The sequence below is a fragment of the Thalia democratica genome, chromosome 4, assembly GCF_965202585.1.
Source record: "Thalia democratica chromosome 4, ktThaDemo2.hap1.1, whole genome shotgun sequence".
Lineage (NCBI taxonomy): Eukaryota > Metazoa > Chordata > Thaliacea > Salpida > Salpidae > Thalia > Thalia democratica.
The window spans coordinates 21,692,774-21,708,562 of NC_139168.1; positions in this window are offsets into that span (position 1 = coordinate 21,692,774).

A 15,789-nucleotide genomic window follows, 5' to 3' on the forward strand; every position below is an offset into this window, starting at 1 on the left:
TAACTCTAAAAATTCTGTAAAATGCATTAACATACAAGACTAAATAAACTTTTAGGTTAAACATATAAAAAATTAATATTACTGAAACTATTGTACTGTTTAACTAGCTAAAATAAGTAAAACTATAAAACTTTTGTCTTTATTCACAAAAAAAAGTTTTCAATTAGAAATAATTTTTAAAGACTGTTGACATTAATACAATTAAACTTGAAAGAATATAATTTAACTTCAGTGTCAAAAATCCTGGTTTGTTCGTGTTTTTGTGCGTCGATGTATTCTTTGTTTCATTTTTGATTTTAAGCCAATTCAAAGTAGTCCTTAAATTGATTTCAAACAGAAAAAAATTTTATAATATATTAATTGATGGAAAATCTTAATTAGATAATAATTTTTATAAGTTTTAACATTTTCTAAAAGTTTTGTTTTTCGATCAATTAATTTGGATTTTAAAATATTTTATTCTAAATAAATAAAAGATTTTGTATATTAGAAATAAAAATGTGCATATATAGATATTTTATTTGATACCAGCTTTCGGTGGCAAAAAAAATTACGAATTTTTCAAGAATAACATATTTTTAGTAGTAAATAAATATTTAATCTGCAATTTTTTAGTTTAATAAGCTCTTTAAATTTCTGAAAATCGAAGAAGTTATTTTATTCAAGACAAATTACTTTGTATAAAAGAAATAAAAACATAGTTTTAGATTTATTTATATCTTCATAAATTTGTGAAACTTAAATTCAACTTAGTTTATTTTATTTTACATATAGTTTTATTTTGATTAAGTTTTGAATTGTGTAAAAAAATTGTCTCTGGAAAAGTGACAACTTATTAAAAGTGACTTCATGCAAAAACGGATGCTTGTTCAAAAGTGACGCTTCGTGTAAAAATAAAACCTTTATAAAAATGACAGCATGCAAAAATCTTTGCAAAATGACGAACAACTTGGGTGGGAATTGATAGGTAGGGAACTGATCGGGTGGGAATTGATTTTGATGGGAAATAATTAGGGTGGGAATTAATCGGTAGGGATTTTATTTGAGAAGGATAGTTTTCAGTCAGAAATTGATCGGGTGGTAAATTGTATTTTTAGGTTGTTAAATTTGATATTAATTAGCTTGCAATAGATTGCAAAAACAGATGATAAATAACTTATTAAAACGCATTAATTATTAAGCAAGATTGTTAAAGAAAAAAAAAGGATCACTAATGGCTTTAATTTTTTTAGTAATAAAGTTCCAAAAAATTTCGTAAATAGAAAATTCTATAATTTTAGTACAATTTTATTAAAATTAAAATGTAATTTTATCAACAAAAATTTAAACAAATTAAAAACTTATATTGACTTAAATTTAAAACAGTTTAGAATTAAAAAAAATAGTATAATATTGTTTTAAAATAAAAGTCAATATACGGTTTTTATTTGCTTCAAACAAGTGGAAATTTTTTTTATCATTCTTATTTTAAATTTAATATAAGATGTGATTTGTTGTTACTAAAAGTAAAATGTTTTAACTATTTTTCTAATGGTAAAACTTGTAAATATTAGATTATCAACAAACAAGTACATGCATAATTTATAAAATTAAAACTTATATTCTACTTAAAATAAGATGTATTTTAATCTAATAATGTAAATGTTAGAGAGTCGTTATTAAGCACGCAACTAATCATTTCAAACAACATATAATTCACAGTAGGATATTTTAAATTGATTATTTAAGTTGGTATTTTAAGTTTACACTTCATATGCTTTTTAAAAAGCAAGCAAGCCTTAAAACAACTTGTAGCATTATAAGAATGTTTAAAAGCTTTTGCAGTTTGTACTTAACTAAAGACTGTTCTCATCAAACTTAATACTATTGTTTTGATTTCTTAAATAACACTAGTCAGATAGTTGAAAAAAATTTAAATTTTAATTATAACTTTTCTGCTTTAAGTTCAATATCAAACACTTTAGACAACTAGAATTTTATGTAAATACAGCATACAACTATACACATGGAGACTTTTCTCAAAATCTCTCAAATATTTTGATTAAATTGAACAAATAAATAAGCAATGTACAATCTTTTAAACACTAATGTTTAAGCAACATGTTATACTAAAGGTTTTATCACATAGTTAATAAAGTTAATCGTAATGGGTAGATAAGAACACAGTCTTATAAAAATATTTATAATTATTAAGATCAACAAAAATCAACAATAATATTCTTTTAAAAGTATGTTTATGCTGCTAATTTAAAAAATATTTTTGTCTGGTCCCTATATTCTCAATGTCAAAAGTTATACTACTCCACTATGTATTAAAGTCTAAATTTGAAACTATTTCACAGGATTTATTTTAAAATAATGGCAGTTTTAAAAATACTTATTGAATTAGGATGGTTCGATGTTGTAGTGGTCTGTGCTATGTCAATTTTTGTCCTCTACAAATCAATTAACAGACCAAAAAAGCAAACAAAACCTTTGGAATTATCACTTGACAGACGTAAAAAAGAAAAAAAGAAGACCCCTCAAGAACATGATGATGAAAAAGTTCTTCACTCCGGAGAAAAGATTAAAAACATTGAGTTGCCTTCTGAAGGTAGAAATTCTGTAAATGAAGAAAAGCAGAATGCTGTAACTGAGGGATGTTTTGACGCTAAAAGTGCTACTGATCATTCTAAGGTTGATGATAGCAAACCAGCACCACAAAAACCACCTTCAGAAAATAATGTATCTGATGATCTAACACCTCACACTGAGGCTAACAACAATGTCTGCAATAACGCTGATTCAACAGAACCTGCTGGACGCATCAGTGATCAGGAGAAACTGAAGCAGTTCAAAGACGAGTGTTTGGGAGTGGCATTGTTTTTTGATTATTGCAAACGAAGTTTAATTAAAAAGGGCAAGAGCGATCACAATGCAAATAAATCTTTGCTAAAAGAATCCATACTTGTCTTTTCAGAGAATGTTTTCAAAAACAAGGAGCCCAGTCTAACAGTAACGAGAGCGCTGAATAATTTCCGCAATCTATATGTCAACAGTAGCGAACTTGCTTATGATGTCAAAATGAGTGAGGCGCAAGGCCTTTTCATCAAGAGACATATCACTTTTTTAAAAAAGGCTTGCGAAAGCCTGTCTAAAGGGTTTAAAAGGCTCGGCAAAGGAGCTAAAGACTCGTTCGCTGGTAACGAAGATCGATGGAAAAGACTCAAGAAAGAAGTTGAAGCTGATTTCAAATCGGCCTCAGAGTCGTTGGAAGGAATTGATAAAGCGAACTTGTTCAAGATTGAAGAAATTGTTGAAGGTCTGAACGATGAAATTAAGCAGTTTTCAGGCGAACTGTTGAAGATTGACGATTAATAGTTTAGGAGTTTTTATTTTAGCTAATTAAGATTAATTTTGTAATTTGATTTCTCTTAAGATTTATCTAGTTTATTTTTCTTTTCTGCCTAGCATTCTTGTTTAGTTGTTAAGCGCTTTTGTTGAAGTTTTATAATCTTGTTCGAATGCAATTAAATTATTTTAAGAATCAAATAGTTTTCTTAAATAGTAAATCAGTAGTTTAATACTAACCATAATTTAGTTGATAAAAGGTAGTATATGTGAGATAATCTAATATAAAATCTAACAAATATTTGTTGGTTGTTAACATTTTGTTAACTATGTATAAGAAATCTATAAAAAACAGTTTTTGTAATAAAATAATAAGGTCCTTGCTTAGTTAGTTCAATACCAAAAAGGTAGAACGCAGTGGCTGAAAACTGGATTCTAGCGGCCATTAACTAAATAACTTTGCTAAGTAAAAAATTAGTGTTAGACCTAGAAAAAACTTAGTTAGTTTCTATCAAAAATGGACTTTTCCAAAAAAAAAAACTTTTCTACTTTTAGTATAAAAAATTAAGTAAATCTTAATCCAACCAGTTTTAACTTCTAAAGTGTTAAAATTACACAAACTATTATTATTAGTCGAAAAATTTGATTGCAAAATTACTTAAAAGTACCTGTAATAATTCAGATTTTTTAATCTAACAAAAACTATATAAGTTGTTTTAAAGCTATAAATTTAAATACTAAAACATAATAAAAAGTGTGATAGACATCTATTATATTTATTAGTTCAAAATATCCTTTGTTTCTAATTTTGATTTTTTCATAACTTCTGAATATCTAGTATAAGTTTCAAATAATGACATCATAATCCCCTGTTGCTTCTTTGCTGCTTATTGCCCACTTTTGAAACCCTAGCTTTTAGTGTCTTTTAATTGTTATTATAAGCCTAGCAAGGAAAAATCAGAAAACATGGATCAAATTTACAAAAAACTTTTGACAACGTTTTCAAAATCTTTTAATATTTCGTTATAGATATTTATAGGAAAGCAAAATAACATAAGTTTTGGAATCACTTAAAATTTTGCATACTGCAAGATTTACTAAACCTATAACACCTAACCCATTTTTTACAAAATTCATATACACTGAAGTCATTTACTAGCTCACTAAGAGTTTACAAGCCAAACAGGTGACTAGCCACAGCGTCAATTTATCAAGGCTTCAAACTTAGTTTCAGCTAGTCGGTAAGATGTTTCTCCTTTCGGTTTGGAGAGCGGCTGATAACTATTGTAGAGGTTGTTTACTTTCACTGTTACTCCTAACCATTACCCTTGGTTGGTATGTTGATCCATTGGTGGTCCAGTGACGATTGTAGAACACCTTGTCCTTGACAAGACGGTAAAAGGTATCGAAGTAATGTTCGACTCGGTAACCGAAAGGTTTTTTCATGCACCAAGTCCTAGGACCAAACATTTTGAGCGTTGTTTTTTTTGTCGCTTATTAAACGATATAGAAAAAATAGTCAGTTTTAGAAAAACAAAGGATAAACACTACAGTCCAAAATAGTATTCTTGTAAATTATTTGAACAACTGATTAAACTTAAATTTTTTCGTACATTTATTAGTTAGTTTAATAAATTTGAAAAAAAAAATGTTACAAGGTTATGACTTCATCTATAGTTTTGTGATTAAGATATATATATGTAATTTTTTTATGAAAGTTCGAAACTGTTTTACTATAGAATTTAGAACATCAACTTATGGAAAATGTGATGGTTGCAATGGAAATGCGTTTCTTTAGATAATTACTTAATGTATTGGATGTGATATAACTGTTTTTAAGTATACAAGGATTAATAGTTCTTGACAACTTACTTAATATGATTTACATAAAAAAAATTTAATATTCAATTTAGTATGGTTTCCAGGTTAGCTGCAAAGTAAAACCTATTTTTAACATTTAAAGTTTTTGTTAAGTCGTGTATTGTAAGATTACAATAACAGTTATTTATTATTTTAAGAAAAAACCTGTTTTGCAAAAATAATTCTTTAGTTAGGGGGACAGTTTAGGGGACAGTTTAGGGGGCTAGTTAGCCAAAACACACCAATAAGTTTTCGGAGAAAAAAATGCAATTGTTTAACTGAGAACTAATATACTTTTTTTTAATACCCAAACAATTTGACTTTTTAAATTCAACTCTTAACCAAAAAATCAATCTAAAAAAATATTTTTGTAAAATTTTTTAAGGTACCTTTTATCAGTTGATGTGCGCCTTAATTTTGACATGAGTTTTAAGTTTTTTTTTTACTTTTTTCCTAACACCAAAATAGCAAAAATTTGCTACATTTACGTTATTTAACTTTTAAAATACTTAGAGCTAAGTAAAAATAAACTCAGTTTTTAAACGAATGAGCTTAGCTCTAAAATATTTAATTAGACTACTCGTTAAATTTTTTAGTCACTAAAATGGTCAATGGCCGATTGTAACCCCATTAGGTAGAACACTTGTTTTAACTTTTTTTTTTCGTTAGCTTACATATGTAAATTAATTGATAGACTTTTTATTTACATACGGCCAAAATTAAAAAAACTGTTTTTATTCGTTTAATAAACTTAGTGACTCAGTTGTCAAGAAATTACTTTAAAATTTTATTTTACGGTAAAATTAACAAATTAAAATCATAGTTAATTATGTTTTAATGGTTATGGCTCTTTAATGATTGGGTTTACTTATGTTGTTATCTAATTTTTTAAATTAATAGTTTGTATTAAACTGTTTTAAAAATGTAATTAAATGTGTTTATACGTCTTTAAAGAAAATACTTGGTTTAACAGCTATCGGTTCTAAAATAAGGTTCAATGTATTGGGACTAAAGTTTGTTTTGCACGAAGTCGCTGTTTATTTGAGATGTTATTAAGACTTACTAATTATGCAAAAGTGACCTTTCATTCTTTTCTGACACGTGACCCATATCCTTAGTTGACCTGGTCATGTTTTAGGGATAAGCTACAAGAGTACTTATATGCTACTACATTAGACCCATTATTCAATTTAGGGGATTTCCCCAATTAAGATTAATGAGTTTAAATAACTCACTAAGAAAAAAAAATCCGTGAAGCACTGAATAATATTGTATTACTTTATTACTAAGCTTAATAACTATTTTACATTACATGTGAAGAATTTACAACTGAATAAAAAAAACAAAGTGCATATTTAATAACATTTAGTAACATTTAAATACTCGACTAACAAACGCAACAATACATTTACAACACACAGAATTAAATTTTAAAATTTTGATTAATCAAGAAACAAACCAACTTCCTACTCTAAAGAGCCAGTCCAGTAAACAAAAATCTAATAGAACGCAGACACGTACACATAAAAGTTTAAATAAGCTTGTTTAAAGCAAACTGGTTGATAAGAATCAATGATAAATAATGTTATAACAAAAAACGTGTTTTAAGAATGACTTTTTAGTTAATTGTTAAGTGATCATATGCTTAAACAAAAAAAAACTTGAAACAAGGTTTTTTATATCAAATAGTTGTTTTTTAAGTCTTTGTTTTCGTAGGTAATGAATTCTTGTATAAAAAGTTTAAAAGTTTAGTTTGTAACAATAAAGTTCAGGAAAAAGTAAAAAACAAAAAGCAATGTGCGACATTATATTTAGTTGTATTTGCAAAAATTAATTTATATTTTAAAAAGATACCTCGGTCTTTCAAATAAATTTTTGAGTGAATAATTTTATAAATCAAAACTTTATTTATATTTTTAATTAGAATATTAAATATGTTTATACTTAAAATATATAAAGTTAAAAAATAGGAATTTTGTATAACTAATTTACAAATATAAAAGTTTAACATCAAGCTTTAACAATTTGAAACCAGAATTTAAGAAATACAGCAAAGCTAAAAAAAAATCTTTTACATGGACGTACGTTTAAATAACGTCTGAAAATTTAGTTTACATATCATCTAACAAAAAACTAAGTTAATAAAGAGTTTAGTTACCCTTAATTATACCACTTTTTAAATGAAGGATCGTTTTTTTTATAAACAGTTTAACGCTTTTATTACTTTTTTAATACTTGTTAGTTAATAGTTTGGCAAATAACAAATTTTTTCGGTGTACACTAACACAGAAAATTTAATTTTATGCTAGTTTTCAACACCTTAATTAAGGTAAACTAGAAAATTTTAAATATATAACGATTAACATGCAACGTACAAAAACTATTTGCTTGTAATAAGTTATTTATTTGAATTCGAAAAAACAAGAAAAAAGGCTTCAACAAAATCGCTTGACAACTAAAACAAATATATATAGAAGGCGACTAAATAAAACAGAATAAATCAAAATAGTAATCAGAGTTCATATTTACACAAATTTGGTCGAAATAAAAACTCGTTCATCTTCAATCTTCAATAAATCGCCTGAAAACTGCTTGATTTCATCGTTCAAACCTTCAACAATTTCTTTAATATTCAGCAAGTTCGTTGTATCATTTACTAACAACGACAACGACTGCGTTGCCCTTATGAAATCAGCTTCAATTTTGTTTTTGAGTTCTTTCCATCGATATCCATCAGCAAATAAGACTTCAGCTCCATCGGCAAGCTTACGAAACCCATTAGACAGTCTACCGCAAACCTCGGCTAAAATAAGGATTCTCCACTGAATGACGAAAGTTTGTTCCAAGCTTGTATTGTGGCGATTGTCACGGACGGGTTGTATGATGTTGTAAAACAGCAGATGAAAATTATTAAGAGCTTTCTTCAACGTTTGACTGGACACTTGGTGCCTAAAAACACTTCTTTTCCACTTCTTTTTCTAATTCAAACATGGCACCCAGCAGTTTAGATTTGTTTTCGGTATTTAACTTGCCCACTTCAATCAAACTTTCGTCGCACCATTCAAAAAACGTTGCCAATCCTAAACTTTCGTCTCTGATCAAGTTCAGTCTTTCCTGAGGGCTAATACGACCAGCTCTTTTCATTGAAACAGCTGATTTGCTGTTATTACCCTTGTTTGCCTCAGTAAGAAGTGTTAGATCACCAGAAAAAGACGAATTTTTATCTGAAGGTGATTCTTGTGGTGCATCCCCGTTTTTATATTCACGTTCTTGAGGATTCTTCGTTTTGTCTCTAAGACGTCTGTCAAGTGATAATTCTGAAGGTTTTCTTTACTCTGTTGGTCTGTTAATTATCTTGTAGAAGAAATAAGTTAAAACAGCACAGACCACTAAAACATCAAGCCATCCCGAATCGATTAGTTTTTTTATAACTACCATGATATTACCGAAAACCTGTAGAACTTATTTCAAAATTATGTTTTAATAAATGTTAGTAACTTAGTGGAGTAATATAATTTACAATGAGAATAAAATCAAAACATAGAGGTTTTTAAAATTAGCAGTGTAAACATCTTTAAGAAAAATATTATTGTTTAATAATTACTGTTATTGATAGTTGCTATTATTTTGACAAGACTATCTATTTATCTACATTCGTAAATTAACTTAATAAAATATTTGTTACCATGTCGATAAATTGTTGCTGATTTTTTTTTTCAATGAATATACTTTTCATAACTGATTGTTTAATAAAATCAAAATATTTGAGAGATTTTTAGTTAAGTCTTCATGTGTAGTGTTTTATGCTGTGTTTACATAAACTTCTATTTGTTTAAAATTTTTGATATTTAACTTAAAAACTCGAAAATTTTGTAATTTTTTTAATAGCAAAACTAGTTGTATTTAAAGAATAGAACAATATTTTGAACTTTGATAAAATACTTTTTAGTTGATTATAAACTGTAAAAGTTTTTAGGCATTTTAAAAAATATGCTACAAATAGTTTTGATGCTTGCTTGTTTTGATAAAACATATTAATTGTAAGCTTAAAATATTAACTCAAAGTATTCTTCTTTGAAGTATATGTAATTTGAAGTGGTTAATTGCGTGCTAGACTTCCATTCTCTAATGCTTACTTTATTAGAACAAAAGAAATTTTGTTATAAATTGAAATTAAGTTTTAAGTTTAATAAATCTGTCTTTAATTATTCTAAACAATCTATTATTTTAAAATATTACTAATTAAATCTTAGTTTTAAAAAATAAGTTTTGATTTAATAAACCTTACAAAAAATTATTTTACTACAATCTCATTACATAATTATTGCTGTCAGAAAACATAAAGTATTTTATTTCTAGTAACAACTTACTATTTGAAAAGACCGAGAAAAGTATTGAAAATAAGTACAAAACGTATATATTCAAATCTAAAAAACAAAGAAAAGATAAAGTTATTGATTTATACAAATATTCACTTAAACTATCATTTTTCTACCATAGAACTTTTTTTATATAAAAAGTTTTTGCTAACAAAACTAACTAAAAATTATATCGCATTTTAAAAATTTTATTCCTTCTACTTAAACTTTGTGAAAATAGAATAAACATTTTCTAGTTTTTACAAAAATTCATTACCTATAAAAAAATGGTACCTTAATTACTAATGCTTGATAAAAAAGACATGTTTCAAGTTTGTTTAAAAGTATGATATGCATGAAATTCATAAACAAAACGACAAAAAAAACACTCATAGGATTTTTGTTATAAAGTTTTCTAAAATTAATTTAAATCATTGAATAACTCATTCAGCATTAAAAATTATAAATAAGTTTGCATTAATGAAGCTTATTAAACGTTTCTGTGTTCTTTTAGATTTTATCTTACTGGACTGCGTTATAAATGTAAGCTTTAGAGTTTGTTTGATTCGTGTGGTAAATCCATCGATTTGCTTTCAAAATTGTATTTAGTACAAAGTTGTATTTATCAGTCGAGTATATTACTTAAAGCTCAACAACTTGCACTTTGGTGCTTTTTATTTAGTTGTACCGAACTCTTTACATGCATTGTGAATTAGTAATTAAACTAAGTAAAAAAGTTATAAAATGTTAGTCAATGCTTCACGGAAAGTTACTCTGTAGCGAGTTATTTGAACTCATTAAACTTAATTGGGGAAATCCCCTAAATTGAATAATTAGCCTAATGTAGTAGCATATAAGTACTCTTGTTGGTCATCCCTAAGAGATGACCAGGTCAACTATGGATAAGAGTCAGGTGTCAGAAAAGCAAAAAGGGTCACTTTTGCACGACTAGTAAGTTATGATAACATCTCATAATAAGAGTGACTTCGTGCAAAACATATATTAGTCCCGATACATTGAACCTTATTTTAGTATCACTAGTTATTAAACCAAGTATTTGCTTAAAGTACGTATCTACATACTTAGTTTCAGTTCAAAAAAATGTATTACGGACTATTGATAAATAATATTAGATAACAATTAGATATAACCAGACCTATTAATTAAAGTGCAATAACCATTAAAACATAACTAATTATGGTTATAATTTAGTATATTTACCACAAAGTGAAATTTTGAAGTAGTTTTTGGTCAACTGAGTCACTAAATTTATTAAACGGATACAAACTGCACTTTTATTCGGCCGTATGATAAAATAAAGTCAATAAAGAAATCTACACAAAAAAAAGAGTTTTGACACAAGTCTTCTACATAATGGGCTCACAAGCGGCCATTGACCATTTTAGTGACTAAAAGTATTCAACCAAGACGTTCAACCAATAATTGATTTTGTTTCTGTTGTATTATAAGTGTTTTAAAAGTTATGTAAGCTTAAGTGTATCAAATTTTTGCTTTTTTAGTGTTTTAAAGTAAGTCAATAAAACTTAAGATTTTTGTAAGCTTTATGCTTAATACAAATAAAATTTCATTTTTTTATTTATGGTCAATAAAAATGTAAAAATTGTTTGAGTATTACAAATAAAAGTATATTTCTCAACAACTGCTTAAACATACTAAAATTTTTAAAAAGATAAATATACTAATTGCGTATTAGATAATTTCTTTATGATTTAGGAATTAGTTTAAGATGAGAATTTATAGAAATTTTTATTAATAGGCATATAACTTATTTTTTGGTTTTTTCAAACGAAAACTTAATTCTAATTTACTTTTATTTTGAAAATTGTCAACTAAAAAAAAGTAAAAAAAAAAATTATTTCATTTATATAGTTTTTGATACATAACGTAACAATTTAAATAAGCCGTATAAAAAATTCTTAAATAAGTGTTTTAGGCATTTTTGTGCAATTGTTTCCAATCAAACTTTTAACAAAATCTAGGAACAATTTGTGTAATTATCACACTGTAGAAGCTAAAAACTGGTTAGATTTTAATTTATATTACCAATACTTGAAGAAAAGTAATAAAAATTATACAATAATAAATAAGTAAGAATGAAACAAATTATACATTTCTTTGTCTTACTATGTTTAATACTTAGTTGTTCTATTCAGCAAAACTATTTTTTAGTCAATGGGAAATTCAATCCCGTTAACAGCCCAGAGCTTTGTTATAAATTTTCTATAATTCTATTCTTTAGTTAGGTGGTTACTAAAATGTCAGTTAACCAAGATTCGTTGAATGTACTTTGTACACAGCTTTTATAGCAGATTATATCTATTACCTATTATCAAATTATGGTAAATATATAACTTTTTATTTACTATATACATAAAGTATTTGATAGTGGCATTTTATTTATTTCCATTCCAAAAAAAACAAGAGAGATGACATAGACAAAAGCGCTAGACTACATAAGAAAAGCAGCAATGCACAAAATAAATTAAACTGAATAATTAAATAAGTAATCTAAGTTCAAAATCAGATTCAGTTTATCAGAACATAAAACTCATAAACCTTTAATTGTGTGCTACCGATGTTGGTGGCCCAACCTCTAAAGCCTCAGTTGGGTCAGGTTGACTTTCTGTGGACAGATTGTCAACCTGACCTTTTTGTTCATACTTTTCCTGCAAGCGGGGTGACCTTCTAACAGGCTTATTTTCAGGACCCGCTGCAGGCAACTTATCATTAATATTCTCTAAGTTGGACATAGTACTATAACTAATTTATAAGTGCTAATTTGTTATTATCAGTGGACAATAAATATAAAACACTTAATGCTACTCTAGGCTACTTTATATAAATCAGACAGACAGTTTTAAGTGATGAATCTTTTATATAAAATACAACAAGAAATACTAGCATATATAAAATTATTAATTACTTTGGTAACACTTTAAAAACTGGAAGCTATTTAAATCTATATCAAAAGACTTAAAACAATAAACTAAAAATTAAATAAAACTTTTAGTAAAGAAGAAACTGTAAAAGAATAAACTATTAACTATAAACCTGGCTTAAATATTTAAACAATTAAATTCCAGTTAGAATATTCACTTTTAAAACAATACTAACAATAACATTCACAAATAAGTTCAAGATAGTTGTTGCTTTTAGCTGCAAACAAAACTAACCAACTGCTTACAAATAAACTGCCTGTCACGCCTTGACGTCTCGTTGCATCAGTATTTAGCTTAAAACATTACATCAGATGATTCTCATTGGCTCGTGCAATGACGCGTATCTAACTCAAAATATTCTCTGAGCTCAACTTTATATAATGAATAATGCACGTATTCATTACACAATCTTCAACACTTCATCAGAAAACTGCTCGATATCAGCGTTCATGCCTTAAGCAATTTATTCAATTTTGAACACGTTCTCTTTATCATTTCCTCTTTTGAATTCACGCCATCGATTGTCTATCCCGTCGGCAAACGAGTCACCGCATCCGTCCGAAAATTTACGAAAACCTTTAGACAAGGTGTAGCAAACTATTCCTAATAAACTGAATCTTCCCTGAACTGAATAGATCCGCCATAAATCTACTTCTGCAGGTTCTTTGATTTTGATGAAGAGCAGTTGGAATTTTAGCAGCACTTTTGTCACCCTTTGACTGGGCTGTTTGAAAAAACTGTTTACTTTAATTTCCAGTTCTTTTTCCAAACCAAGCATGGCACCTAGCAGTTTAGATTGGTTTTTGGTGTTTAACGAGCTCATTTCATCTAAACTTCGACGGAACCAATTTAAAAACGATGCCAATCCTAAACTTTCATTTCTGATCTGGTCAAGTCTTTCCTGAGGGCTCATACATCCGGCTCTTATAATTGAAACAGCTGAGTTGCTATTAATACCCTCGTTTGCCTGAGTGAGTGGTGTTAGATCATCAAAAAAAGGCGCAGTTTTTTCTAAATGTGGTTTTTGTGGTGCTGGTTTGCTATCATCAACCTTAGTATGATCAGTAGAAGAACTTTTAGCGTCCAAACGTCGCTTAGTTACAGCATTCTGCTTTCCTTCATTTACAGAACTTTCACTTTTGGAATGCAACTCAGTGCTTTTTGTCTCTCCTTCGGAGTGAGGAACTTTTTCATCCCCGTTTTTATATTCACGTTCTTGAGAATCATTCTTTTTGTCTTTATGACGTCTGTCAAGTGATAATTCCGAAGATTTTGTTTGCTTTTTTGGTCCGTTAATTATCTTGTAGAGGATATAAGTTAAAACAGCACATACCACTATAACATCAAGCCATCCAGAATCGATTAGTTTTTTTATAACTACCATGATATTACAGAAAACCTGTATAATGTTTCAAAATTTAGATTTTAATACATGTTAATTGCTTGGTGGAATAAAAATTACAATGAGCATTCAGTTACAACATCTAGAGAATCTAAAAATTAGCAGCACAAATACCTATAATTGTTGAACAACTACTGATAATTTTTACAAAAACATTTAAATTAAAAGTGTTTTTAATTTGATCATGTATTTGTGTTCAATAATTTATTTGTGTCATCTATAATTTTAAATTAAAATTTAAAATAATAACACAAAAGGAAAACATTTTGTTTTTATTACTAATTTAAAAGTATTTATAATTATAAAACATTAGTGCTATTTATGGTTTTAAATCATTATTTATTTTCTTGATGAGAATAGAATTTAGTTGTGTATAAACTACTATAGTTTTTAGACTAAAAAAAATGCTTCTTTTGAAAAAAGTTGTCAGTTACAAACTTATAACATAAATTTGTAGTTACAAGAATGCTGTTGAATAACCATTCTCTAATACTCGATTTATTCCAATCAAAGACATTTTGTCTTAGATGTATACTGTAAATTAAGTTATTAATTAAATTATACCAAATTCAAAACACGTTTCATTTCAAGAAAAAAACATACTTTGTTGAAAAATGTTTTTACACTTATTTTAAGCAAATAATTTTTTTTTTGACAGTAACTTTGGAACAGGTTTAAATTAGTATTTTATTTTCAATTTTATTGTTTATTGAATGACAAAAAAAGGCGCTCAAAATATTTAGTTCTGGGACCTGACGCACGAAGAACCTTACGGTTATTGAGTCGCACACCGCAGGTTACCTTTTTAAACCTATCTTACGACATTTAAACGCTTAAGAAAATTACTTTGTAACTATTAATTGAAGTAGAGTAAGTAGATCTTACTATTTACAATATTTTTGGAACTTTACGACTAAAGTAACTACAGCTAATCGTAAACTTGTTTGAGTTGTTATAATGATTGAAACAGTATACTGTTATGAATAAAACAGTATATTAATCTTTGTAGTTATTAAAATCTTTTAAATGTTAGACACAAAACAACTAAACTTTCGGTTGTTTATAATATTAAATTAAAACTTTTAGGTTATAAACCAGGTACCGCAAAATATTCTTTATAAAATTAGGTGAAATATCTAACTTTTAGTACAGGGGTCGGCAGGCATTTAGTGGTCGCGGATAAAATTTTGAATTTAAAAAAATTTCACGGGCCACAGTCGTAGTTTTAGTTTTTACTTTTCATAGCAGAACTGAAACTATCTATTGTACGTTTCGTTGTCACTATAAACTTTATCTAAAACCATTTTTTGCATTTAGCTTCAATTTTCAGAATATCTAGGGCAAGTTTCAATTAATTAATCAATCAAATTATTAATCACTGATTAAAAAACGTTAGCAGTAAGTTTTTTATAAAACTTTATTTTTAAATTACTAAACACTTAAAAATAAATTTAATTTCAAGGTTTGTTTTGTACATAATTCAAACAGCGAAAATTCACTTATAAACGATAATAAAATTTCTACAAAAATTTTCCGCTCGTAAAGCTGTCATCGGTGAAGAAATGAAACCAGCGATGCGTAACGACACAGTGCGAAACTGCTTACAAGCGAAAGTGCGAAAGTGCAAAAGCCGCTGTTGTTTTGCTGAAGTTGCTGGTGTCTCTCATATAAATTGATTAGCTTGCTGCTGTCTTTATTTGCTTTCAAGAAAAAAAGAAGTTTTTTATTCAGTTGTTTTTTTTGTTGAAGTGTTTTTTTTTTTGTTTTTGAACACAAAGTTTGTAGGCAGCTTAACCGATAAAAACTTGCTTTTTTATTGTAAACAGCATTTTTTAGCTTTATGAAATTAATAAAAATGTTCTGTTACTTTCTTATTCTG